This window comes from Tachysurus vachellii, chromosome 16 (assembly GCF_030014155.1).
Source record: "Tachysurus vachellii isolate PV-2020 chromosome 16, HZAU_Pvac_v1, whole genome shotgun sequence".
NCBI classification, from domain to species: Eukaryota; Metazoa; Chordata; class Actinopteri; order Siluriformes; family Bagridae; genus Tachysurus; species Tachysurus vachellii.
In genome coordinates, this window is record NC_083475.1 from 391,285 (window position 1) to 399,276 (window position 7,992).

The 7,992-nt window shown below is 38.7% G+C and overlaps 1 long non-coding RNA gene across 1 annotated transcript; it reads left to right on the plus strand.

The window, feature by feature from the left end:
- The first annotated feature begins 592 nt into the window (after positions 1–592).
- On the plus strand, positions 593–6,394 carry LOC132858969 (uncharacterized). The gene is made up of 6 exons (XR_009649678.1): positions 593–664; positions 1,896–1,984; positions 2,178–2,235; positions 3,548–3,667; positions 5,643–5,759; positions 6,336–6,394. It is a non-coding gene; the product is annotated as an uncharacterized LOC132858969 (long non-coding RNA).
- Positions 6,395–7,992: the final 1,598 nt, after the last annotated feature.

Consider the following 7,992-nt stretch of genomic DNA (forward strand, 5'->3'; position numbering starts at 1 on the left):
TTAGTGAATGCTGTGGGGAATATGCTGTTTTTATTTGGTGTTTCAAAGCGGTTGGAAAAGCAGTGATTGAGCATTTTACCGCCTCCGCTTGGCGGACTGGAGTATAGCAAAAACAAAGTTTTTATTCGACAAAAATATTTCATTTATTCATTTTAAATAACCCAACCTGCAAAAAGTATTTTCCGGGAGGTATTCGGAACAGTATGATGTATGAAGGTACTTTCAAATGATTTCAAGAAATGGGAACAAAAAAGAAACACATACCCACTGTCTGTAGAGGCATTAAAGTTTGTTTAACCTTTATTTTTACAGGCAAGTCATTAAGAACAGGTTCTTATTTACAATGGCGGCCTGACAAGTGGAATAACCACTTAGGGAAAGGGAAGTAGGGCTAAAATAAATACAAAACATTAAAAATACATACAGGTTAACAATTACATAAATACATTTTTACATTTTATTTTTACATTTTACAAAGGCAGACTATCTGTTCTGTATCTGGTCTGTGGACATGGCCCAGAAGCCATATAAAGAGATTTATTTTTGTTTTTTTTTTGTGTGCGTGTTTCTGTGCCACACATTCCTTTGTCAGAACAGGTCACACTGGTCTGGCTTGTGTTTCTGGGAAACAGTCAACTTGAGCTTTGTGAAGAAGTGAATCACAGTGAGTACTGTATCTAAATCTATAATAATTATTTATAATATTCTGTATCCTTTAAATTTGAACTGAGAACTATAAATATTGTGATTGTATAATATGCTTATTTTGTTATTTTGGTACTGAACCAAAAGTCTGTGAATTTGTTGCATTAGACTTTTACATTTCAAATTATTTTGAATAGCATTCAACTATTTATCAACCTGCTACTGAGCATTTAACAGATGAGGAATAACGCTGATGTTAGCCTTAGTTTATGTTTTCTCACATCCCAATAGCTTTGGGATAAAAGAAGAATCCATGTTTTATCATAACTTCAGTGAAGAATTTGAAGCAGTACTGTAACTTTAAATAAAAAAAATATTCAGATGATTTACTGCACTTTTGTGCATATAATAGGTGTGTGTGTGTGTGTGTGAACATACAGTATGTGTATGTTGCCTTTAGTTTAATACAATTCTTATATATTACAGAATAAGAACAAACTGTAAATGATGAACACTTATGGATTTCACATAAAATATATTTAAATCGCATATTCCAATCTCCATCAGCCCTTTATTCTTTCACACACCACCATCTACACTGTGTGCCTTCAGCACATTATTCTAACTCTAACACACTGCTTTCAAATATGTGAAAAGTTTCACACACAACTAATTTCACACAGTTCTACAGAAACCAACTAAAATATAGAAAATAAAAAAAAATGGAATATTTACAATAAGCAAAGTAATAATCAATCTGAACACGGCTAACTGACGTTTCAGCTGAGTGTCTACTAAGTGTCCTGTTTTTCAGTAAAAGGATGACGGAAGACAGGATGGTTGGGAAGAAGAGTGAGAGTGAGGGAGAATGATGAATTTCTATAAAAAAATCTAGTCAGTAAAGTGAAAACGTGTTTTTCTGATTCTATAATAAAACTATTTCTATTATGGGAAAATCATTCAATCTTCAGAGATCTCAGTGGTTAGTACTTTCTCTTGTTAGTGTTGTTGAGGTCACTGTGTAGTAGTCATAATGTCTGCTTTCTGAGTGTGAATTGTCGCCATTCTGTTGGTTAAATGTATTTGAGACATATATAGTATTTGAGTGACTTTTGGGGATGAGATTAATTTTTGTGAATATCCATCTTTGTAATGCAAACTGAAGAGTTTTGAAAAAGAGGCTTATATATTACTATATATTATATGTTCTATATATGATGATCATACTGTATATACATTTTTTTTTTCAGACAAAATGATTGCACCAAATTGCATCATACTGTAGTTATTAGCGCCACAGTTTGTAAAGCAAGTTTCCTGTTCTGCGTAACTAGTGACGGTATGAGCCATTCTATGTACTGTGATTGTCTTACTGGAAAATTGAATTAATGTGCAGTGATACAGGTTTTCTTAATAAACTATCCTTGTTAGTAAATAACAGTTTATTTTATGACTTAATGACATTTGCCTTTTTTTAACCTTCAAACATTTCCTTTGTATATGTGTGTGTGCGTGTTTGTGTGTGTGTGTAGAGGAAAAACATTCCAAAATGAGTCTCTTTGGGGATCAAGTGAAAGGGAACGATGAAAGGTGAAAGCCTAAAACTTTTCCATGTTGTAAAACTTAAAGCATCTCTGACTCCTTACAGAAATCTTCAAACTACAATAATTAAACCATATTAGATTGAAAGCTATCCAATTTCACTAGTTGAAAATGCATTACATTAACATAAACCTGGGATTTGAGTTCAAACCAGTATTACACTGTAATGTCAAATTTTAAAGGAAGAGTTTCTGACCTGTTTATGTGATCAGACATTTTTATTTGTGACTAGAAATTGTTATTGCGAGATAATATTAGAGGTCAGAATGTGCTAGAGATGAGGCCAAAGTGAGAAAAAGAGTAAGTAAAAGAGAAGAAAAAGTAAAGAAGTAAATTATAAAGAAGTAATTCATGTTTCTCTTATTCTCTTTTTTTTTAAAACAACACAGCACTTAGTTTGCCTTTATGTATTATATATTAGCAATACCAAAACAAAAAACTTAGCTAACTCATCAACCAATTAACATATTAATAACATTCATTCATTCATTCATCTTCTACCGCTTATCCGAACTACCTCGGGTCACGGGGAGCCTGTGCCTATCTCAGGCGTCATCAGGCATCAAGGCAGGATACACCCTGGACGGAGTGCCAACCCATCGCAGGGCACACACACACTCTCATTCACTCACGCACTCACACACTAGGGACAATTTTCCAGAGATGCCAATCAACCTACCATGCATGTCTTTGGACCGGGGGGGGAAACCGGAGTACCCGGAGGAAACCCCCGAGGCACGGGGAGAACATGCAAACTCCACACACACAAGCTAGAGGCGGGAATCGAACCCCGACCCTGGCGGTGTTAGGCGAACGTGCTAACCACTAAGCCACCGTGCCCCCCATATTAATAACATATTAATGTAAAACAATAACAACAATAAAAAAGCTCTACCCTTTTTAGATATTTCTTTCTATACAGGGATGGTAATGATAATATTGATCATTTATGAACCTTGTTATTTACTGTGGGTTACTGTGCAAAACAATGATATTTAACCCAGATCATCTACACTGTATGTGTGTATTATGTTTCCCACTTATGAATATTCCTTATGCTGAAATAATCCCCTGCTGTTTCTCTGGGACTTTCAATTTGGGTTCCAAATTTCGAAATCTAATACTCACTGAAGAGAGATCATTTTATTCACATTTTTAAGTTAACATTAATTAATACATTTGATGCCAATATTTAGAAAACAAATCCACTCTTTTAGGGGAATTATAATGTAATTTGATAAAGAAATAAAGATTCATAGAAATAATACTTACATATGTAATTGTCCTGTTGGCTTTACAGTAGTTTGATGGAAGGTGAGAGATCAGACCCACCTGAACCCAGCCAAGTGTCTATGAAGACTGACTGGTCAATGGATCAACCATGGAATTTGAGAGACAGAAACAGTTCTACTGAGCTGAGGTAAGGATGATGTGAAGGTGCCCCTCATACATACATTGCACCACTAAAACATATTTCACCCATGGAGGCATGGACTCCACAAAACCTCTAACACTGTGCTGATGTTAACAGCAGATATTTTAAGTTCTGTAAGTTAAGTGAAGTGCAGTGGAGACTCCATGTATCAGAATTGTTTGTCCAGCAAATCCCACAAATGCTCGATCAGATTGAGATCTGGAATTTGAAACTCTTTGTCATGTCTCACAAACCATTCTTAAAAAAAACCTTTGCAGTATGTCAGGGAGCATTCTCCTGCTGAAAGAATACAGTTACATTATGGAAACTTGCCATAAAGGGGAGTACTTGGTCTACAAAAGTGATTAGGTAGGTGGTATATGTCCAAGTAAAATCCACATTAATGCTAGGATTCAAGGTGTCCTAGCAAAACATTACTCTAAGCATCATACTGCCTCAGATTAGACCTAACCTTTTCTCCTCATGCAGAAGAGAAAGCATTGGGAGACCGGTTCACCAATTGTCCTTCCTTAGACCAATTTTATTAGGTATTGCCAGATGTTCTGACCCAGTCATCTAGCCATTGTCAAAGGAAGAAATTCTAACATTCTGTGTACGTGATCAGAGATTTTGTTTGTGAATACAGATTGTTAGTGCGACCTGATATTGGGTCAGAATGTGCTAGAGATGAGGCCAAAGATAGAAAAAGAGTAATAGAAAAGGAATAAGGAAAATAAAAACTTTCTAACACAGAAACTGAAAACATTACACTGAAGTAATCAGTGTTATCAGTGACTCAGGCTACAGTAACTCTAAAACCAAACCACCAAAGATCCTGTACATCAAGGATGCTGTAAAAAAATTCTTTAGTAGATTAATAGATACCTCCCTTTCAGTTGCCAGCTCGGACAGGGTTAAAAGCCTGGGGTTTATCTTGGATTCTGAGTTAAAAATGGATAAGCAAATAAATTCTGTGGTTAAATCCAGCTTTTTTTTTTTTTTTTACTTACGGCTCTTAGCGAAAACCAAACCATTTCTATCTACTACAGACTTTGAGAAAGCGATCTCTACAGTCGTTTTCTCTAGAACGTACTATTGTAATTCTCTGTATGTTGGGATTGATAAAAAAAAGTGCTGGCACGCTTGCAAAATATACAAAATGCGGCGGCCAGAATGATTAAGTCAGCCAAGAAAATGGACCATGTTACACCTTTATTGAGATCCTTGAACTGGCTGCCAGTCCAGTATAGAGTACATTACAAGATTATTGTTCTGGTTTTTAAAGCACTACATAATTTGGCACCACCATATCTTTCAGATTTGTTGTCGGTTTACACCCCGTCTAGGTCGCTGAGATCAGAGAAACAAAATCTCCTTGTAACTGTGAGAACAAATTACAAACGCAAAGGGAACAGAGCATTCTCATGTGTTGGTCCTTTACTATGGAATGACCTTCCGCACTCCGTCAGATCGGCAAAGTCGCTGGGTGTGTTTAAGGCCTTGTTAAAAACCCATTTATTAGAGGTAGCATGGGGGGCATTCTGAGGGGGCTAGGCCTTTTGGGTTTTAGCTAGTGATAGGATAGCTTTCTGTTGTTTTAATGTTTGCTTGTTTTTTTTATTTTTCTTATACTGTATTGTGGTTGTATGCAACTCTTAAATTAAGTGTTTTATATGACTGTTTTTGAAGCACCTTGGTCAACATCAGTTGTATAATGTGTACTATATAAATAATAATAATAATAAAAAAAAAATATAAAAATAAAAAAAAAAGACTTTTCCTCACTGATTGGTTCCAAATTTCGAAATCTTATACTCACTGTGGAGAGATTGTTTTATTCACATTTTTGTCATCTTAAACATTTGAAGTCAATATTTTGAAATAAATCCACTCATAAGGGGAATTATTATGTAATTAGATATACACAAATGAAGATTCATAGAATTAATACTTGCATATGTAATTGTCCTGTTGGCTTTAGCTTGATGGAAGGTGAGAGATCAGACCCACCTGAACCCAGCCAAGTGTCTATGAAGACTGACTGGTCAATGGATCAACCATGGAATTTGAGAGACAGAAACAGTTCTACTGAGCTGAGGTAAGGATGATGTGAAGGTGCCCCTCATACATACATTGCACCACTAAAACATATTTCACCCATGGAGGCATGGACTCCACAAAACCTCTAACACTGTGCTGATGTTAACAGCAGATATTTTAAGTTCTGTAAGTTAAGTGAAGTACAATGGAGCCTCCATGTATCAGAATTGTTTGTCCAGCAAATCCCACAAATGCTTGATCAGATTGAGATCTGGAATTTGGAAAGAATGAGATCTTTGTCATGTCCCGCAAACCATTCTAGAAAAAATATTTGGCCATACGCCACTGTTACTCTCTGTTCAGCATTCGGCTTTCAGCGTGCACAGCATGATTAATAACACACAGGTGGACGCTCATTCACTGAATAACCCACTCCTTTCTCACACGTCCATTCATTCACAAACACTTCTTAAATCGTGTCCGTTCTGAAACAGTATGTGGAAGAGGACAAAACATTTTTTTGCATGATGCTGCAATTCTCAGCAACTGGCAATGAGGAAAATTAGAGTTAAATTCAGATTTAAATTTTATCTGAATGTTGTGCAGCTTTGAATAATATTTTTCCTGTTTGCAGACTCCAGAAGGAGAAATCAAAAGTAACCAGCAGAAATCAAATGGAATCCATATTTAAGGTGAATGGGTGTGTGTGTGTGTGTGGTTCCGTAAATCGGGTGGTGTTTGGGGGGGGTTTACGTTTGTTTCGGGTGTTTATGGTTGTGTTTGTGCTGGTTCGGTTGTTGGACATCGGATACAACAGGGGGGGGGTTTCTGTGTGGGTGGGCGCTGTTGAAGTATGGTACAAGCGCAGGGTCGGAGCCTGGGGGGTGGGTAGTACGTGTAGTGAGAGGTGGGGGGGTATGTGGTATGAGGGGGTGGGGGTGTCCGTATGAGGGGGCGGGGGGTGTGGTGGTGAAATCGTGGAATGGTCCGTGGGAGCGACTGGGGGTTGAGGTATGATGGGCAGTACGTGGGGGGAAGGGTTTAGTATGAAATGGGCTAGTGTGGGGGTGGGTCATTGGAGGGAGTGTGTGGGGGAGGGATGAATGAGGTGTTGGGTGTTGTGGAGAATTTCAGTGCGAGGGTTTGGGCGTGGAAGATGGGGGGCAGCGGGGCGACAGTGTAACTTTGGTTTGGGTTGGATTATGGTTGGTGGGGGTTTGGTGGTAGTCGTCTGGTGTTCACTGACTGGGTTTGGTCAACATAGACTGGGTGGCGGGTCCTGTTTTGGTGATTGATTATGTTATTATGTGTTAGTGGTTTAGGGTAGGGGGTTATCCACGATTTTAACTCATTTTCACAGCACCATACTTCACACTTATGATTTGATACTGCACGTTTGGGGTGATGAAAGACATTCAATAATCAGTCAGATGTGGCTGTATTACATCAAGGGTTTGGCAGAGATAGTGTTTTTCAATAAGGAAGGTTAGGAGGAATAATGTGTTGTTGGCGGGTTGGTTGGTGGTGGGGTGGTTGGTGATAGGGGATGGGAGGGTGAGAACATCTTTGGTATTGGGAATTTATGGGGTTTGTTTGGGAATTATGGGGGTCCCATCGTAGCTGGGTAAAGGATGTATATGGGGGGTGAGCGTGGGAGCCCGTGGGTTGGTGGTTTTGAGTGGATGTGTTGGGGTAGTGAAGTGCGTGGGGATATGTGTGGAGGCGTATTGTAACATCATGTATTTGAGCGGGTTATTGTGGGGTGGGCTGGGGTGGTGGTGGGGGGTAGGTGTTGAATGTTATGAGAGGAAAGGGGGAAGATGGGCCTTTTAGGGAGTAAAAGGTGTAATGATAGGGCCACCTCATCAACCGTGGAAATTGGGCCGGGAAATTTTTGTGAAAATCAGCAGTGATTGTGGATTTGTGATGGGTTGGATATGGCGGTGAGTTCAGGAGTATTGGTATGAATTCGGGGGGATGTGTGTGTTAAATATTAGGGGGTGAGCTTTTTTGGATGGTGGTTTTCGGGAATGTGCTGGGGGGTTAAAGGGGGGTGTTGGGGTTACACATACATGTTTAAATGGGCTTTGTTGTGGTGGGATGTTGTATTCGAGGGATGGTGTCGGAGGGGGCGTATTTGTTTTGAATATAGAGAGGCAGGAGGGCTATAATGGGTGATATTGGGAGACGAGGAGGATGGGGAATTTGCGAGCGGGGATTATATAACGGGCGGATTGTAAATAGGGGAGTTAAATGATGGTAGGATGGGTCTTGGAAAATTTTTGGTGTGT